The sequence below is a fragment of the Ochlerotatus camptorhynchus genome, unplaced genomic scaffold, assembly GCF_037179485.1.
Source record: "Ochlerotatus camptorhynchus isolate MF236.1 unplaced genomic scaffold, CSIRO-AGI_Acam_v1.1 ptg000371l, whole genome shotgun sequence".
Taxonomy (NCBI): domain Eukaryota; kingdom Metazoa; phylum Arthropoda; class Insecta; order Diptera; family Culicidae; genus Ochlerotatus; species Ochlerotatus camptorhynchus.
In genome coordinates, this window is record NW_027040859.1 from 1,712,817 (window position 1) to 1,734,291 (window position 21,475).

At 37.7% G+C, this 21,475-nt stretch overlaps 1 pseudogene; it reads left to right on the forward strand.

Annotated features, from left to right (window-relative positions):
* The first annotated feature begins 10,109 nt into the window (after positions 1 to 10,109).
* LOC135710190 (uncharacterized) lies at positions 10,110 to 17,199 on the forward strand (annotated as a pseudogene).
* Positions 17,200 to 21,475: the final 4,276 nt, after the last annotated feature.

The following is a 21,475-nucleotide window of genomic DNA, read 5'->3' on the forward strand; positions in this document are numbered from 1 at the left end:
TTCAGGAAGTCCATCCAGATCCTTGGCTTCGCCGATGACATTGACATTATGGCACGGAACTTTGAGATGATGGCGGAAACGTACATCAGACTGAAGGCTGAAGCTAGACGGATTGGACTTGCCATCAACGCATCAAAGACAAAATACATGAAAGCCAGAGTTTCTAGGGAAGACAATGTTAGCCTCCCACCCCGAGTTCAGATTGACGGTGACGAAATCGAGGTGGTCGATGAGTTCGTGTATTTGGGCTCACTGGTGACCGCCGAAAATGATACCAGCAGAGAAATTCAAAGACGCATTATGGCAGGGAATCGTGCCTACTTTGGACTCCGGAGGACGCTCCGGTCGAATAAAATTCGCCGCCGCATGAAGTCTTCTGTCTACAAGACGCTGATTAGACCGGTGGTCCTCTACGGCCACGAGACCTGGACTATGCTCGTGGAGGACCAACGCGCCCTTGGTGTTTTCGAACGGAAGGTGTTGCGTACCATCTACGGTGGAGTGCAGATGGATGACGGAACGTGGAGGAGGCGAATGAACCACGAATTGCACCAGCTGCTGGGAGAACCATCCATCGTCCACATCGCAAAAATTGGGCGACTACGGTGGGCTGGGCACGTCGTAAGAAAATGGTTCTAGAAAGCGACCCAACAGGAACAAGAAGAAGAGGCGCGCAGCGGGCAAGGTGGATCGACCAAGTAGAAGGTGACCTGCGGACCCTTCGCAGAATACGATGCTGGCGAACTGTGGCCATGGATCGAGTAGAGTGGAGACGACTTCTTCGGACAGCAGAGGACAGCAAGGCCTTAGCCTGATTGGTAAGGTAAGGTATGCAAGCTTGCAAACGATTTCACTGTTTATGCCAAGTGAAGCTCAAAATTAAACGAAGGGAGATTTTACGCGATAGTTAAAATTCAGAATTTTTTTCTGTGTAGAATTTCAGAGTACTTCACAGATGCCCAGCGAACTAGATAAATTTAAGAAAACTTGAGGGGTATTGTGCAAATTTTTAAGAAGTTCTAAGCACCTCAGAAAAGCTAGATCTAGAAATCTTTGGAAGTTTCAGATCTTAAGAGCAGTTTCCGTAACTACCCAGTTCGAAAAAGTAGTGTAAATTTCTGTTCAATAGGATGCACATAAATGGATCGTCACATATCATACATGTTTACATTATATTTCATGTAAAGTTCTGACACATTTCCTGCAATGTAGCAAATATTGTATACAAAAGCCCATCTTTGCAAACAACATTGTAGGAAAGTTGCTGGGTTGCGTGAAATGAATACAAGTCTACATGAATGAATGGTCACATCACAATTAAAATTATGTGTATAGTCCAGACTTTTGGAGCAGCTTAAAATCTATAATCGTAAATTTAGATAAATTCAAGATAGTTCCATGATGTGCTGAAAAATAAATCGATAACCCTTAATATGTTCCGCGAATTTCAGGGAAGTACAAAGACCTTCAGAGAATTTATGAAAACTTCTGAAGTATTTCGGAAACTTCACAGCAGTACAGAGAAATTTAAAGGTGTTTACGGGAATTCTATTTATTTCCAAGCAGAACCGAGATCTTCAATAGAACTAAGAGCTTTATGGAAGCTTCGAGAACATCAAGACAGGTCAGAGAATCAAAGGGCAGTTCAAATAATTTCAAGGAAATATTAGATACCTTAAAGAAGTTTCGAGAAACTCAGTGAATTTCCGAAAACTTCAGCGAAGCTCCAAGAGAATTCCTGGAACGTGATGCAAATTTTATGAACATCCGGAAAACGTGAGAGTATGTTGAGGGTGTTATATCATGGCTATTTCAAGAACTTAAAAAAATGCGAAATTTTTTTCTAAGTTGATTAGAGAACATCAACGAAGTTCCATTAATAAAAAAAAAGCGAGAAGTTTTTGCAAGCAGCGATATCTTCAAGAAATTAAATTAACAGAGGAAACAGAGGACTAAATTTAGATATTTTTAGATAGTTTAATCATATTCAGCGAAGTTCCGAGTACGTCGAGGACGATCAGATAGCTTAAGAATAATCCCATTAACTTAAGCAAATTTGAAGCGACTTACAAGGAGTTACGTGGAATTACAGGGTATTTCAAGAATTCTATGATTGATCCGAAAACATCACAAGCGTCAGTGAATTATGAATATATATATATATATATCTGGAAATTTACTGGACTATTAAACAAATCTGGAGAACTTCAGGTAAGCATTGATAAGTTCAGGGAAAATTAGCGGGTGTTAATAATGGATATAATACTTAAGGAAAAATTTCAAAACTTTAAGGCAAATTAATTTATTTCAGTAAAGTTGCGGGTTCTCAAAACATACAGATACATTCAGGGCAGTCTAGAGAACTTTAAAGAGATTCAGCAATTGTTCAGACACCACGAAAGTCTAGACTATTGAAGAAATTTTAAATTAGTGTCGATAATTTAAGGGAAGTTTTATGAAATTCAGATAAATCTTGAGAACTGCAGTTAAAATCATTAGTTCGTTCTTATTCCATGAAAATTGCGGAATTACAAAAGTTCCAGAAATTAAAACAAAATTTTTGGAAACTTCAAGTTATTTGAGGTCTTTGCATAAGTTCAGAAGTTCGCTGAAGCTTGAACATTTTTAGGACGATTTAATTAAATCCAACGCAGTACAACAACCTTCATGAGAACTGCGAAAACTTTAGAGAAGTTTTCAGAACTTTAGAAAAGAACAGAGAACCTCAGATTAGTTCCGTCAACATTAGAGAAGTCATATAAATTTTAAAGAAGTTAAGAGAACTTCAGCGAGGATCCATGATCGTTAGAAAAATTGAAGAAAGAGGAAAGAAGGAAGTCCTATAAAGTTCAGAATTTGAAGAGAAGTATTGTGAGCATCAGGCTAGTTTATCAAACTGCAAAAGAACTTCAGGGCAGTTTCATTAAGTTCAGGAACAATTTGAAAACTTTCAAGTGGTTCTGAAGACCTCAAAATAGTCCATTCCATATTCAACGGAGAATTCCTCATAATCTCGATGAAGTTATCTACAGAATTTAATTTTCCTTTTGTTTTCCTTGGAGTCACCTTGAAATTCTCCACAATTAGAAATCCTTTGGAAAGATTCTCCGAGCAATAATTGAATTAATTTCAGATCTCCTTTTCAATCTCACTCCTTCCCTTGGAATTCTACTCACACTGAAAGTCTCCTAACAATTAATTGGTATTTCTCCTCAGACATTTCTTAGATTTCTTCTCGTAATTGGTTTGGCAAACTCTCCTGAATTTATTTTCCGAATTACTTTGAAGATGTTCTGTATTTATTCTCACATTTTATTGTTATCCTTCTTTTAGTATTAAAAAAAATCCAAGGACTTGTGCTCCGTATTAATATTTTCCCACAAGCATTATGAAATTATTCTCAGAATGCCCTCAGTAATTCCTAAGATTTTTCATTAAACTTTACTTTTAACTCAATTCAGGGTTTCTTGAAATTCTACTCAAAACTAAGGCTTCATGTAAAATTCATCAGAACTTCCTCGAGAGCAGATTGCATTTGATCTTTTTTTGAATGATTTTTTCCCAGAGCTCCCTTGGAATGAGATCCTCAGTAATTATAGTAGAATTCCTTGAGTCTTTAAAACTATGCATGGAATATAACTCCAAATTCTTGAACATTTCTTGGAGTATGGCTGTTAAGTCCAGAACTAGTTAATTTTTTTTTTTTGAAAATATGCATGTTCCAAAACCAAATTTTTTTTTTTTTATTTATTTGCTACTAAAGATTAATTCACTGTGAAGCTTTTAAGTTGAAAGTGTGAATGAAAATAACGAGAAAATTAAATGGTTGTATTTTAAAATTCAATTATTTTTTAAATATCCTTAGCAAGAAATTTGTTTAAATTCTTTGTGACTTCCAGGTATTTTAAGGAAACAAAAAATTTCCTGAGGATTCCCGGTTTTCCAGGTTTTTAAAGTTAGTAGACTCCGTGACTAATACCGTGAGTTTGGTTATCAACTTTCCATTGAATCTTTCGCTTGTAATGATCATATCGTACATAAGTGTTTATAAGATAATAATTGAATAAGTCTAAAACATCAAAAAAAAAATTTGATGCGCCTTCTCTTAGGTCACTTTTAGTTGTAAAAATAGTGACTAAAAACTGTTTTTACAACTATAAGTCACTATTTGGTCACTTATGTATTCAACATGGTCACTAAAATCACTATTTCTGACAGCAGTGATCGCTACCAGCCCTGGAGTGCTTTTTCAAACAGAAGAAAATTGTTTTTTAATATACTTCTAAAATATGTAAGACATACTATATAAAAATTCCGTACCATATCAACGGAAATGCCCTAAGCTATAATATGAAACCAGAGGATGTAAATTTAAATATAATATTCTACTATCAAAGTTACCCGTACTATCAAAGATACCCTGTTTTACGGTACTTTGGAATGCAACAATTGGTCGAAAGCTGCCGGGCAAACTAAAAACAGTTCATTATTCGTAAGCTTCTAACCAGCTTACCTGTATTTTTTAGCTTATTTTCGCTTGCCCGTCACTACGCTTCTCTTACGCACCCGGATACAGAGTTCGTCTTATTCAGGGTTTTTCATAGTTTTAGAGCACATTTCTCGAAAAAGGCGCATCTACAATTTTACCATCCATCCACAGTCTGTCCCAGTGTTTGTTGTATCTGGGTATCCTTTCCCACACCCTTCAAACGTGGCCGTCATTATACAACTCATGCAGCAACTGGGCACGAGATAACCTCAGCGCAAAAACATACTAGGTAGGGTAGAGTACTACTTCGGCATAATGCGCCCATTTCCGTTATATCGAGCAGAAACATCAAATGCATAAATGATTTCGACGTGAACGAATCAATCATACGTTTGGGACGATAGTTTCGTTCCAAAGCTACTAAAAATGTAGATAAGAAGGCATAATATGAACATTACGTCCATTCTTCTAAAAAAAAGCGCTCCTAGCGAATTCATTTTATCTGCCTTCATCCGTATGCCGAAATGATTCCAATGACGTTTCAATGTATTCGGACGGAATTAAGATCAAGAAGCAGTGTTAGATTTTTAACAATATCTCAACAATTTGTGAAGCTAGAGGTAACCCACAAAGAATGGGTTGTGCATAGTATAACGGAAATTAGATCTTAACCCTAAATGGTAACAGAGTATACGAAACAAGCAGCTCATTGCGAGGATTCCATATAAGTGTATGTTTTGACAAAAGCTGTTTTCATCACACTTGAGGGGACTCATATATTCCTCGTTATCTCCTCTGAAAAGTCCTACTACGAAGTTCAAAACAAGTATGGATGAAACTTTGTTGCGCTATTTCCATCCATTTTCATTGATAACACAGCCAGACATCTTCACTGATCCCGGTAGTTTTCCGACCATTCGTAAACAAGCGTCTCCACCATAGGTTGTATTTCACTACACCCTTGAAAAGAACCAACAGACAGCACATCGAGTGCGAATCGACAACTTGTCGTTCGATTTCAATTTCGCAAAGTGTTCTCATCGGTGTATTCGTCTCCGTTTTGAGAACATGTAAACAGTTTGAAACATCTTCAAACACCATCAATTCAACTATCTCAATAGAAACAGCTTGTTAAGTTAGTGTTCGTGTCGTTAAGTGCTGCCCTTATTCAATATTTTCATCCCAACACATGTTTGTATCGAGCAAACACGGATAATGCGATAACTGGGTTTTCAACATCAAACTCCTTCTTTAATCCTTTTTCAACGTTAACGGAAGGAGACCATTGTTCCCTTCCGTTGCAAAAACCAACATCTCTCCCCTAATGGGTCATGGTAAACAATTTACACAAAACCGACCGAGTCAAGTTTCTAATTGCTTCCAAAAGAGCACTTCAGAATAGCCTGATTGCTGAAAATTCGATAAAACCCTGTCGTTGACGTGAATTAGGGTGGAGAACGGCTTCGTTTCGTGCACGTTATTTCTCTAAAGTAAATTAATCTGAAATCTATCCAAAAGATGCACTTTGCCGTACTGAAAAAATTGAGCGTTGGAAGTTATTGTTTACCCCATGCTAGAAATAGGGTCTTGAAGGGGGGTGCGGCTGAAGCCGTTCCCACCCTATGCCGAGCTTTATTCACCCTGAGTGGTAATTCATTGACCGTTGCCGGCATGGGGAATGTTGAGTCCTTACTAGGGGGGTTCAAAGTTTTCAATGGTTGGAATCCGATGGGCTCGGTTGTAACTAAAAGGAAACACTGGTTTTAACCTACTTGGTTATTGTCGAGGGATCGATGATTGAAACTCGGTTGAACAGCAGGAGCAATAATTTTTCACCTCAAGCTCTTTCGATGGTGCTCTTGCTGCTATCGATGCTTTCCGGTTGATTTTTCAAATTTGCGAATGGTGTCTACATTGCGGCGATTCATCGGTCAGCTTGGTTGTTCATTATTGGGAGCTTTTGGGTGAGATTGATGTTAGATGCAGGTATGTAAACTTGACTTTGCTGTTATGTTATATTATGTAAAAGCCTGGGAATTAAGGCCAACCCTCTGGTAAAATGTGTAGCGACAATTTGGTAGTGTTAATTTTTCAAACATTGCAAGTTTGCCGATACACATTTTACCCGCGGCATCGTGTTCGGAGTGTTAATTGAGAGCTTTCTAAGCCAGTTCCATTTTCGCAGTAGAGGAAACGCTCCTATAGTTGCGGTACGTTAGAAGCGTCGAAATTACAACGGTGGTCTACTAGACTGCCGAAATTAAGTCGAAATTACAACGGTGGTCTAACTAGACTGGCTCCTAAATAGAGATAATAATAATAATAATAATAACTAGACAGGCCCACATTTATATGGGAGATTTTTTTATCGTTTTTTTTTCAACGGGCCAAACCCCAGATTTGTGCTATCAGGCGAGAAAACCACTCTCTAAAAATTTCAGCTCATTTGGATGTAACACGAGCTGGCGCTTTTGGCTTAAAGTTTACATGGGATTTTTTTTCGAAATGTATGGAGAACTAACATCCTTTCACTCTTTCGAGCATAAAACTGGTTCAGAAAACTCTTTTAAGCTCAGAATAGACGTATAGACGTATAGATGCGACAAATGCGACTATCTCAATAAAACTAACCGGATTCATATTGCAGTCTTCAGCAAAGTTGTTACTTATTGTTTGAACTACAAGTTTTGAAAATCTGAATCAAATCGAGAATATGGAAACTTTTTTATGATCGATTGAGTGTAGGACCGTCATTTCTTCATGTATTTTATCCAAAATTCCCATACAAAATTCAAACTAAAAGCGCCAGCTCATCCAACAACCAAATTAGATAAAACTTTCAGAGGTTGATTTTCTCACCTAAAGGCACAAATCTAGAAGTTGGCCCGTGGAAAATTAGAACTTTTATTTTTGTAGCCAGTCTAGTGGTCTACAGCCTCATCAAAACAAAATTGTTATTTGGGATACTCTATGCCCAAGGAATTCGAAAAATTTCGAGAAGGGGATTTTTTTTTCAAATCAACATTTCAATATTATCAAGGGCACCTTGTATAGAATTTCACTTCATGTCGATGTTCCGAAAATCTAAAAAAAAACTACAAGGGACAGCCTTACGGGGTTGTACGCAATGGTGGTAGGACTACGTGGTCTTATATAATAAATGTTATGTGTTAACTGCTCCTGGCTTGTGTTTTGTGTACGAATGGGAACTTGAGCGGGGTTCTCTCTGTTTATACTCTTTAGTATGATTATAATTGCCTTGAAAAGAACCTTTTGATATGAAGTTTAGTTTAGACATTAGCATTAGCATTAGCATTAGCATCGAACAAGTTGCACAATATCGTAGGTGGTACGAATTCAAAACTATTAAGAGCAAGACGGATATCTATTACTGGACAGATAGTAAGTAGGAAGTAATTACTATCTCCCAGAGAAAGACATATCCCGCTCCAACAGTTAAGGATTGTCCTGGCCACGTCCTTACAACTGGTAGGGATAGGAAAGGTATGTTAGTCCAACATTTACTTAAGAGAGATGCAGAGAACTCTACGACCCCTCATAAATGTCTCGGGAATTTAGGAATTATGTTAGTAGGGAAGGTAAGCCATAGGATACACCCAGTCAGTGTTGCTGTCATATGTAGTTTTTTTTTTTATTAATGTTGAAATTGCTGTCCGGATCATCTGCTGGAAGATAAGGTTGCTGAAATAAAATGAAAATATAACATAGTGAACTCGCCATCCTTGTCACACCCGTAGCTAATTAAAAGAAAGGAAATATGTTGTGTTTTATCTTTTTTTTCTTCTATTGATTGAGAGGAAAACTCGCGGGAGTGAAAATAATTTTACTACCTCTTCTCCCGTAGGCCCAAAACCTCTATGTATTTTCAATTTGAATTATAATCAATTAAAGTAAACTTAAGTTCATGTGATGCACTCAAATTAAACGAAATTTATTTCGTTTTCGTTTTTGCGGTGCTACACTGCCGTACACCGAAATAATTTAGGGTGTTGATATAGGATGCACCTTTGTTTAAAAACTAATGATGTTAAGCTGTCAAAGACTCGCGCTTATTCCTGTTTACACTACACCGGTGAAACACCGCAATAACGAAAGCGACATAACTGGAACAAGCCCACCAAATACAATAACCATGGCAGAACCAACACAACCTTAATCAGTTTTTTCATACACAACCACAAACGAACAAATTTAATCTTCGATATGACATGTTCAGAAATTTAACTCTTTTGCAAAATCTTGGTGGCCCTGAAAAAGACCGTAGGTAAAGGGTGATACGGTCAAAATTTGGTCAATATCAACTTGACGTATTTCTTTCAATTTTGCATTTAAAAAACCTGAACACCCCTCATTTTGAAGGTGTGTGTGTGTAGAATGTTGCTCCTATTTTGATTTTGGAATTCACTCTTCAGTTGTCAAAATGCCGTCCAAGCAAGAAGAGCAGCGTATCAAAATTTTGCTCGCGCATCGCGAAAATCCGAGCTACTCGCACGCAAAGTTGGCAAAATCGCTAAAAGTTGCCAAATCAACCGTTACAAATGTAATTAAAGTGTTTGGGGAACGTTTGTCGACAGCCAGTAAGTCTGGATCGGGGGGAAATCGAAAACCGGAAGCCGCTGAGACGACAAAGAGAGTTGCCGGTAGTTTCAAGCGAAACCCTAACCTCTCTCTCCGAGATGCCGTAAATAAGCTGGGTGTATCGTCTACAACCGTGCATCGAGCCAAAAAACGAGCCGGACTATCGACTTACAAGAAGGTAGTGACTCCAAATCGCGATGATAAACAAAATACGACGGCCAAAGCGCGATCCCGGAGGCTGTACACGACGATGCTGACGAAGTTTGACTGCGTGGTAATGGACGACGAAACCTACGTCAAAGCCGACTACAAGCAGCTTCCGGGACAGGAGTTTTATACGGCAAAAGGAAGGGGAAAGGTAGCAGATGTTTTCAAACACATGAAACTGTAAAAGTTCGCAAAGAAATATCTGGTTTGGCAAGCCATCTGTACCTGTGGCTTGAAAAGCAGCATTTTCATAGCTTCCGGGACTGTCAACCAAGAAATTTACGTGAAAGAGTGTTTGAATAAACGTCTGCTGCCTTTCCTGAAGAAACACGGTTGTTCCGTACTGTTTTGGCCGGATTTGGCATCTTGCCATTACTGTAAAAAGGCCATGGAGTGGTACGCCGCCAACAACGTGCAGGTGGTTCCCAAGGACAAGAACCCTCCCAACACGCCAGAGCTCCGCCCAATTGAGAAATACTGGGCTATTGTCAAGCGGAACCTAAAGAAGACCAAAAAAACTGCTAAGGGCGAGCAGCAGTTCAAGGCAAACCGGCTTTCTGCGGCGAAGAAGGTGGACAAGGTGGCTGTACAAAATCTGATGGCAGGGGTCAAGCGTAACGCCCGGCAATTCAGATTTGGAAAAGCGGAAGCCTAACTGAATATTTTTCCTGAATTTTATACTAATTGAAATTGAAAAAGAAATTTAATTTGATTTTTTAAATAAACGATTTCACCGATTTACACGCGTTTTCCCTTGACCAAATTTTGACCGTATCACCCTTTAGTACAGGCTTAAAGACTTAGGAAAATAATGATGACGTGTAGGCAGCTGGATCAGCAAATCGGACCGTACAATCCCATATTCTTCGGTTCAATGATTGGGCTCTCGCAAGAGTCTCGGCTGGAGGTACCTGCGACGGGTTGGAAGGACGAAGTGAAGGATACCTCAACGTTGAATCAGCACTTGGAAGAGTCTCGGCCCGGCTACTGCTGAATACGGGTTGACCTGGTGGTTGGAAAGGCGCAGCGAAGGATACCTCAACTTTGCTACGAGAAATGGGCACTCAGAAGAGTCTCGGCCCGGTTGCTTCAGGATTAGAAGCTTGGTTGCTACCGTTTTGCTGGTTCATTTTGCTGGTTCTTGATGGTTCTAATTCCACACAGGGGTAGTTGCTTTGTTGGTTATGTGATTAGATGGGTGAAAATCAAAAATACCTCAGAGATGTTCGATTATGTCATTGACGTTTAGTGATTACCTTTGGTTACTTGATGATTAAATAAAAATAATTGCAGAAAGTAGGGCAGTTGGTTGTGAAGGTGCTACGACAAATGGGCACTTGGAAGAGTCTCGGCCCGGCTGCTGCTGGACACGGGTGCTTCTTAGAGTGCACTTGCTTCCAAGTTTGGTTACAAGATTACAACTCTGGAGAACATTTTGTGTGGTCCTTGGGGGCGTGTTGTTCTGAATATGGCGATGAGTGTGCAAAATGTTATGCGATTGCATCCTCTCTAATCGCACACGCCCGAAGATCGGAGGCGAATTCCACTTCGACTTGTTTCGTCTACTAACGACTCTCTGATGCCAGTTTATGATCGATTGATGATAAAATTATTGAAATTGGTCCAGGGGCAGCTGAGTTATTAACGTGCAAAATCTTTCATAATATCGTTACATGTTCCATTTTCAGTTTTTACAAAGTGTACCCCCATATAGAAATCACAGACGTAGTCCTACGTCAAAACTCAACTATTCGGCTACGAGTTTTGACAATACACGTTATTACGTGATTTTCAACCTCTGTTTTTAATCGTGTGCTCTCAAATTGCACTCAAATTTAATGCAACTTGTTTAAAAAATCAAAGAAAAATATTGATACTAATACTGAATACTGAACCCATCCTGCATGAGAGCAAAATCGAATAAATTATAAATTGCCTTAAAGCAGAATTGAGTATATTATACACGGAAACCAATCCGTTACCATTTTCATGAATATGAAATTATGAAACAAGAAAAAAATCATCCTAATTCATGATTTCATTATGGATACGACGAATATCATGAACAATAACACTAGTTTACAAAACAACATAAAAAGTGTGAACTTTAGTGGTTGACCAACGTTTCTAATGCAAAATCCTACGCTGAATTCAATGCTGTGGTCAGAAAAAATTAAAGTAGAGCCATTTTTGAGATATACAAAAATTTTGATTTTTTGGATTTTGGACAAAAGTACGATTACTAAAATGTCAATATCTTTGGAACTAGTGCACCAATTTTAAATCCTTTTTTAATAAAATGAAGCTCAATAAATTTGCTATCGTTCACTAGAATATTATGTCTTAATTAAAAATTTTATTTTGAAGTCATTTAAAAATTAACAACATTTTTTTTTATTTTTCCTGCGAATTTTCCATAAAAATCTTGTTTTAATCAACATTTTAATGGGATAAAAAGATTCTAAAAATCATTCCTTAATTTATTCTAAAAGTCCATTAAAAACTGGAGAAAATGAGACTTTAATGGATGAAATCGGTTGGAAATTGTCGAAGTTATGAAATTTTTTGTAAAATCATGGAAATTGAATGTTCCAAGATTGGCCGTTGTCCCGCTCCTAGGTTCATGCACCACTTCCAGTAAGCCTTTCTGCGGACGTGTACGCATACGGTGCATTTCATTAACACTACCAGCTGTCACGCAAAATTAAATGGGATATTTTCAACAATATAATTTACGCTAGTGTTTGTGAGACCGCACGGCGAGAACCTAACGCAACCAACTCAATTTGACAGCTTTCTTTCTTTAACATTGCTTAACGATGTATACGACAAAACTTGAATTCAAGTGTAAAAATGATCCTCAAAAGTTTTGTTACGCGTGTGGCAACTATATATTTACAAAATCGGTCAATTTCACTGCTTCGTTGCAAACTGCATACAGGCTTTATTTTAAAATTGATCCTGGAGACTTTGACCAAAACGGGATAATTTCACAATTGGTAAAGACAACGTGGTAAAAGAACGCATAATACTTCCACCACTACATATAAAACTTGGGCTATTCAAAAATTTCGTCAAAGCGTTGCAAAAAGAAGGGCCGGCATTCCAGTACTTGAAATCAGTATTTCCAAATTTATCTGACGCAAAGATAAAGGAAGGTGTATTTGTTGGCCCACAGATCAAAAAACTGCTCAATGATTCCGCATTCAATACAGTTTTGACACCAGATGAGGAAGAAGCGTGGAAATCGTTCCAGTGTGTTGTCACAACCTTTTTAGGAAATTTCAGAAGCCCAGATTATGAGGAAGCCGTCGATGAGTTGCTCAAAAATTATGAGAAAATAGGTATAAATCAAAAATATTGTGTTTGTTACATATAATTAATCTCAAATCCTTTTATTTCACTGAACACAGGTGTGAATATGTCTTTGAAGACATTTCCTACATTCTCACATGGATTTTTTCCCGGAAAATCTTGGTGACGAGAGTGATGAGCACGGCGAACGTTTTCACCAACAAATGAAGATGATGGAACGTCGTTACCAAGGGTTTTGGGATGAAGCAATGATGGGTGACTGTTGTTGGTTTCTGATTCGAGAAACAAGTTCAAAACATCGAAGACAAAGTCATTCGATTCTCAATCATTTTTAATAAAACCTAAATAAATTTCTTTTGTATCAACTCGATTTTAAATCCTGATATGCCTTAATCAAATTGATATGTAGAGAAAAGAATCTCCCATGAAAACTTTACATGCGATATGGATGCTTACAACGACACCTAGAAAAGGAACTCTGAAGCTGTTGTATTTCAGCAACATTTTTAAGTGTTTTACAAAAATGCTCATAACTTCGACAATTTCCAACCGATTTCATCCATTAAAGGCTCATTTTCTCCGGTTTTGAATGGACTTTAAGAATAAGTTATGGAATGATTTTTTGAATCTTTTTATCCCATTAGAAATGTTGATTAAAACAAGATTTTTATGGAAAATTTGCAGGAAAAAAAAAATGCTGTAATTTTTTTAATGACTTTAAAATTAAATTTTTAATTAAGATATAATATTCTAGTGAACGATAGCAAACTTATTTAGCTTCATTTTCATAAAAATTTAAAATTGGTGCACTAGTTCCAAAGATATTGACATTTTAGTAATCGTACTTTTGTCCAAAATTCAAAAAATCAAAATTTTTGTATATCTCAAAAATGGCTCTACTTTAATTTTTTCTGACCACGGCATTGAATTCAGCGTAGGATTTTGCATTGGAAATGATAATCACCTTACCGAGTTCAAAAATGCTGTAAACTAGTGTAATAAGCGCAACCGTGAATAAAATTTATGACCTTTAGCAAGCGTTAAGGCCGGCGCACAATAGATACGTTTTCGGTTTTTTTTTGACAGATAATGCATGGGATAACTGTCAAAAAACCTGAAAACGTATCTATTGTGCGCCGGCCTTTACGCGTACGTACGTTCATTGCAGTCGGAGGTACATATGTGGCATAGCAAATTTTGCACAGGTAATTTATCAACGAAAACGTTTTAAACTAAATCAAGAATTTGATGTGGTAGACACCGAACATAAGTTTGTAAAGCAGTTGAAAGAATATTGTATTTTCAAAATGCCTATGGTTGACCAAGTTACTAGTGAACTAAACTCCATTGAAACCAAAGATTGCGTAAAATTGGTAGAAAAATCTAAATCGAACGTGTACATAGGATTAGAAACCTTTTTTTTATCATTTTTTTTGCTGTTGGAGTGAATATCGAAGCATTATTGGACAGTTACCAGGAGCTTACTACTTTGTCAAAAGGTGTAATTGACATCTATGTAAAAGGCATTTTTTTTCGTAGTGATCACAGTGGCAGCATACACTTGCTTAAACTCTACACTGGACCCCTTTTATTGATAAATTTTGCTTCTATGAGCGTCTATTTTAAATCAACACACAGACGTTCTTAGGCTACGGTGCCCGTTTGGTCACTGTTGTCTTTGTGTTGATCCAAATAGTTTTGATAATATAATTGCGCATTCTTGTTTTTGTTTCAAGGTCCCAGTTTTGTCTTCTGTCGTCACTTATTTTGTCATATTGTCTTGTGTATTAACCCCCACTTTTCTTGTGTATTGTGTCAACTTGTGTCTATTGTCCTTCCCCATCTCTTTTAAACTCGATCTGTTACTCTGTCATGACTAATTTCATTGATATATAAAAATAATAATCTCAATAATAGAATAACTTTTTCAAAGGTACGCATCAGCTCCTGCAAACAATGCATCCGATCGTCGATCCGGCGCAACCGGCAGCTCGCACACGCTTACCAACACCCCTAGCAGGTAGAGGAAAATTTCCCCTATCTGATGATAGTGCTAGCATGCGTGGGCGAGTCACTAGTTACGCCAAATCGACAATCAAACGCACTGCCTACAAAAGCTGATACGTCCCTTTGAAAAAGTTATCGAGATTTCTACTAAATAATGAATTATTGACAATAACATCTCATGATCCTTGGCTCCACTATGATTTTAACTTACCACTTTTTGATTATTTATCAAATACCTCTCTGAGGATATAACAAACCGATGCCTTGTTGGTTTCTGGTCTCATTTGGATTGGTCCTGAATTTGTTTGATATCCTGTTCGAAGTAACTCTATTCCTTCTCCTTAGTCCATTGAAATCACGTTATTTCCTTGAGTTCCAGCTCCATATGCTTCGCCATTCATAAAGATAATGGGTTTAAATGGAGTAAAGCATACATAAAGGTAGATTAGTATTAGTTGTACTTGATCCAAACAATACAAAGAAGCATAGATATATTAGTAGGAAAATAAAACTAATATATAACTAAAAGTGCAATGGATGAGTGTTAGTTCCGGGATTATTTTAGCGTTAAGAGTTATGTAAGTTTTAATCCGTATTCAGCACTATTTACAGCAATTGTGATAAGATTATGTGACACTGCTGCTACTATTACTATGTTAGATGTATGACTTGTCAATTTTCGCTAGAGAAGAATACTGTTTTCTAACGCAACGCAATGTTTCAATGAAGGTGTCTTTCAATAAATCAATCAATTAGAATTTTGGTATATTTAGTTGACACATCATACCTTACCGAAAACTAAAGCACAACAATCCTAATTCTTATTTCAAACTTATCAACATATTTAACACATCTTTCCTAAAACGTCATTTATTCGTAAGCGCCTGATTGAAGATATGACTTTCGCTATTGACATTGCCTGTAATTGACTGAATATATAATATACTAAATATATAATATACTAAATAGGAAGAATTATAACACAACTTCAAAGGCTAGACCCATACTTTTAAACTAAAATTTTACGTGTTTCAAGTACTTTTGGCTTTGACCTATATTTATTACACCTTTGTTTGTCCCAGGTGACACCTTCAAGAGACTGAATGCTTCACTTTGAAGTTAGTTTCCTAGCTAATTTTAAATTGTATATTGTATAGGGTATAGGTTCCAATTACGCTCTCACGTTTCCACTATGTCACCTCACAAAAATACATATGGGTACGTCACAATAGAAGCACACCACAGTGGAAATCCCGAGTAATAGTTCAAACACTTATCCAGGGGCCTCACTTAGCTCAGTCGATAAAGGCGCAGCTACAAAGCAAGACTATGCCGGAGGTGGCTGGGTTCGATTCCCGGTCCGGTCTAGGAATTTTTCGGGTTGGAAAATTTCTCGACTTCCCTGGGCATTGAAGTATGATTGGACTTGCCAAACAATTATACCAATGCAAAAATTGTACAGGCATCGAAAGCTCTCAATTAATAACTGTGGAAGTGCATCTCGAACACTAAGTTGAGAGCACGCAATAAGCTAATATGCTATATGCAATAAGCTTGAAATGCGAAGAAGAAGAAGAAGAAGAAGACTTATCCCAAATCAAAATGAAGCACATATAAGTTTAGTTACAATACCATGTACAAAAATGGTGTTTAACATTGTTCCCTGAGTAATACCTCAATGAAAACAACAATGAAAGCTTGTCACGCGAATAGAAGGAGCACTGTTGGGCACTTTCTGAAATATTTCAATAGTATAATTCCCTTGCAAACCCAAATAAATCTATCTACGCAAAAATAAATAAAATAAGGGTGATTTGCGGCAAAACCCGCCAGTATCACACCCATCGTCAGTGCCTATACGTAAGCGTACTACGACGCGGCTCTAAAACAAAGGAGTAACAAGTGTGATACTATCACTGCTAGACTAGATCTTTGGTTTTCTCAGGCAGTGGTTCATCATAGAGGGGAAGCTTAGTAATCCCCATTGCCTGCCCATGACGCCATTCTATCGCGGCATGAGCCAGCAACGCCGGCCATAAACCCACCGTCTCCAACACTCCACTATAAAGCATGACATTTAACCCACCCACCAACAGCAAGGTGCAAAAACTAGCCAAGGGGAGGGAACTTTGTTAAAGGCAAATTCTGGAAGCAAAAAGTTGAAAAAAGGCCTAATGAAATTTGCATTCCATACTTTATTTTCGCAGATTCGTTTGAAATTAACAATCCATTGGGTTTCAAAGCTGGTAAACAAGCGGATTTTACTTAATTTTTTCCAGTTTACCAAGGCATATTCATGGGAAAATTGAAAACACGTTCCTGCTTCAGTTTGTATACTCAGCTGTCGAAAAATACCATTCAAACGAATAAATACTACAAAGCTTAATTCAAGAAATCAGTCATCTGAAAAAAAAACACCCGTGAAAATACATGTCAAAAAAGAAGGATACCAGTATTTTATTTTATTTTGAGGCTTACGAAGAGACAACTTGGGTTTGAACAGTATTATGTATTACAGTAGATCGTTCGTTGCAAATCATCCATGTAGGATTTGTTCAATGAATCTTGAAAACAAAGGGTGATACGGTCAAAATTTGGTCAAGGGAAAACGCGTGTAAATCGGTGAAATCGTTTATTTAAAAAATCAAATTAAATTTCGTTTTCAAGTTCAATTAGTATAAAATTCAGGAAAAATATTCAGTTAGGCTTCCACTTTTCCAAATCCGAATTGCCGGGCCTTAAGCTTGACCCCTGCCATCAGATTTTGTACAGCCACCTTGTCCACCTTCTTCGCCGCAGAAAGCCAGTTTGCCTTGAACTGCTGCTCGCCCTTAGCAGTTTTTTTGTTCTTCTTTAGGTTCCGCTTGACAATAGCCCATTATTTCTCAATTGGGCGGAGCTCTGGCGTGTTGGGAGGGTTCTTGTCCTTGGGAACCACCTGCACGTTGTTGGCGGCGTACCACTCCATGGCCTTTTTACCGTAATGGCAAGATGCCAAATCCGGCCAAAACAGTACGGAACAACCGTGTTTCTTCAGGAAAGGCAGCAGACGTTTATTCAAACACTCTTTCACGTAAATTTCTTGGTTGACAGTCCCGGAAGCTATGAAAATGCTGCTTTTCAAGCCACAGGTACAGGTGGCTTGCCAAACCAGATATTTCTTTGCGAACTTTGACAGTTTCATGTGCTTGAAAACATCTGCTACCTTTCCCCTTCCTTTTGCCGTATAAAACTCCTGTCCCGGAAGCTGCTTGTAGTCGGCTTTGACGTAGGTTTCGTCGTCCATTACCACGCAGTCAAACTTCGTCAGCATCGTCGTGTACAGCCTCCGGGATCACGCTTTGGCCGTCGTATTTTGTTTATCATCGCGATTTGGAGTCACTACCTTCTTGTAAGTCGATAGTCCGGCTCGTTTTTTGGCTCGATGCACGGTTGTAGACGATACACCCAGCTTATTTGCGGCATCTCGGAGAGAGAGGTTAGGGTTTCGCTTGAAACTACCGGCAACTCTCTTTGTCGTCTCAGCGGCTCCCGGTTTTCGATTTCCCCCCGATCCAGACTTCCTGGCTGTCGACAAACGTTCCCCAAACACTTTAATTACATTTGTAACGGTTGATTTGGCAACTTTTAGCGATTTTGCCAACTTTGCGTGCGAGTAGCTCGGATTTTCGCGATGCGCGAGCAAAATTTTGATACGCTGCTCTTCTTGCTTGGACGGCATTTTGACAACTGAAGAGTGAATTCCAAAATCAAAATAGGAGCAACATTCTACACACACACACCTTCAAAATGAGGGGTGTTCAGGTTTTTTAAATGCAAAATTGAAAGAAATACGTCAAGTTGATATTGACCAAATTTTGACCGTATCACCCTTTATAAGGAAAGGTACAGTGGACCGCACTGAAGAATCCTACAATTTGGCGCTTGAAAACGGTTGGTTTTCGGAAACGGGCTGCCTCTCTGGCGTCGGTAGCATTGGTGCTTATCACGGAAAGCAAGATCGACCGAAAACAAATCAAGGAAAGAAAATTTATTCAGAAGATCGACGGAAAACAAATTAAGGAAAAAAATGATTCCTTTAAGATAACGGTAATTTGAATTTTTACCGACTTTTTCAGCAGTTCAAAAATTCAGTTAAAACATACTGACTCCTTAAAATAATCTAAGTGTGTAGGGACATAGGCGCTGATTTGATTCCTGGAAATTATGGAAGTTATTAGGTTGGGAAAAAGCCTAAATATTTACATGAAATTAAATGTGAATTGTAAAAAATAATCCAGATGAGAGAAGCCATAAGGAATGACATGAGCATTCACGTAGTCCAATTTTATTTTTTTATTTCTTTTTGCATGATCCGTTGCCCAGTGGCGTCACCCTAACCTCAATTCACCTGTTCAACAACTCTCAAAACGTCATCAAATAAAAAGTTATTGCGTAAATCGATACAAATAAGTGAAACTTGAAGATGCTATGCATTTCGAAACCGATTTGAATATAGCTATGACTCTTATTCAAGGAATCAAAAATATCTCCAAATGACAAAATGACAAGCGATCAACGAACCGAATAATAACGCTATGTCAGAAGTGGATAGCAATAATGATATAATCTTCTTCTTTCTTTTTCATGACAAGCAGCTCGTGCGACGCAACACACTTGGGGCGGTAGAAGGAAACGAGCAAATTGTTGGAAAGCTGCTTCACAAAGTCAAGCCGAAGATTATACACGTGTGTTAATGGGATTTTTTTTTGTTATGTCTTTTCTCGATTCATATCAAGCTATGTCCTCATCCGTGTATATTGCAACAAAGCAGGCAAGCAATATATCCTTATCCTTCTACCACTCCGATTGAGCTATGTTACAGAGCGAGTTTGTCATGGTAGTCGTAGCAACCGTTTTGTCTGTATCGTTGGTTGCTTTATGTGTTTGGATTCGCTGCTCTTATTACATGTCAATCTATCCAGCAGGCTACTTTTCACAAATGATGTAGGTATTCAAGGGTTTTTCGATATACTTGTTTTTAAATCACGTTTTTGGTCATTAAGCGTATAATACACTTAAGTAATATGCTTTTTTTGGGGTCAAATCGGGCTAAAATTTCCCGAGGAATCCAAATCCGAAGTAAGATTTTACATATAATGTATTTTAAAGAGTTTTATATAAGTAAGTATAGTAAATTTTGAGGTACGTTAAAAATGAACCTCAGATTCGGAAGGTACAATATTGGTACACTAAATTGGTGAAGGTTTTGGAAGGTTTAATGAAGATTTTCGAAAAATCACCCGTCTATTCAGCAGGACACTCTAAAACAAGGAATTTGCGAGGGACGTTCAATGTCCTTGAAGGTACGCTATGGTACGCTGTTGGTACACTACGAAAAACATAATTTTATCAACTTTTGTGAAAAGTGGCCTGCTGGATAGATTGACATCTTAATTACGACTTCAAAGTTGTTGAACAGGTAAAAAGTGAGTGGCGTACCGCGCTGTATTTAAATTTATTTTTCAGTTTTGAAGACTTGTTCTGCTATATCTCGTTATCCTTATATATTTTCTTTTTATTTATGTGTCGACGGCAGGTGACATCGAGCATAAAATAGAGCAGAGATTAGACTTCATGCGAATAAAATTTGGCAACGTGAGTCTGCAACCGCAAATTGTTGCGGTAGGTGCAGAAAGGGCGAATACAGGAATATTTGTGATTTTCGGGGGAGCGGAGTATTTAGCGGAAAGTATACTACATGTATACACAGACTGTAAACCACTGTGGCTTTTTATTCAAACTTATCTGTTCTAAATTCATGCGTCGATCCTTGAGCTGCCTAAGAGTACACACGACTTGTTACAACCAATTGAAAATTGACGATGATTTTTCTTCTTTTTTCCTTCTTATTCATTTATTATCTCTATAATAATAAACATCAAATAACGTGAAGTGATACCCAAACACTGTATTAATAGATATGAACATCATTTCCGATTCAAGCTCAGTAAAATTTAAATATTGTATTTTGGGACTCATGAATGGTTCGTACCATTTTTTTTTTCCTTTGTTGGGTACATTGTTCCACTGCGACCAGTTATTTGATCTATTTATTTATTTATTTATTTATTAGTCGTCAATCAGTGTAGACCGTTTTACAGTTTTACTTAAACGCTAATTGTTACAATTTTACTTCAATTACTTGCATAGCATTTATATTTTATTATTGATGCCTAGCTAACCTCGTGAAGAAAGTTATTTTAAGCGTACTTTTATTCATTGTTATGTCAATATATTCACAGTATGTATTATAGCAAGACATCATTCTATTCAATGGGCTGTTTTTGGCATAGTCTGTTCTTTGATTGTTGATGCTAAACAAATTTCTATTCCGCAGTGAGCGAGTGGGAGCATAAAAATTGATATTTTCCAAAATCTCTGGACTGTTAACTCTTTGCGAAATCACATCGTTTATAAAAGCAATCATTGCGAACTCTCTTCGCTTTTTGAGCTCATCTAAATTAATTAGCATACAACGCGATTCATAAGATGGAAGTGGAAAACTCGTCCAACCCAACTTTCTTAGAGCGAACAACAAGAACTGCTTTTGAACTGATTCAATGCGGTTTACATGTGTATCATGATATGGAGCCCAAACTATGCTACAATATTCGAGAAGAGGCCTCACATATGCTACGTAAAGTGTTTTGATTGTGTAGGGATCATTGAAGTGCAAACTAAATCTTTTAATGAACCCGAGCATGTTGCTTGCTTTGTAGATAATGTTATTGTAGTGATCAGCAAAAGTTAACTTGGAGTCGAGGATAACACCTAAGTCTCTGACTTGATAGGATCTTTGGATTGCTTTCTGGCCAA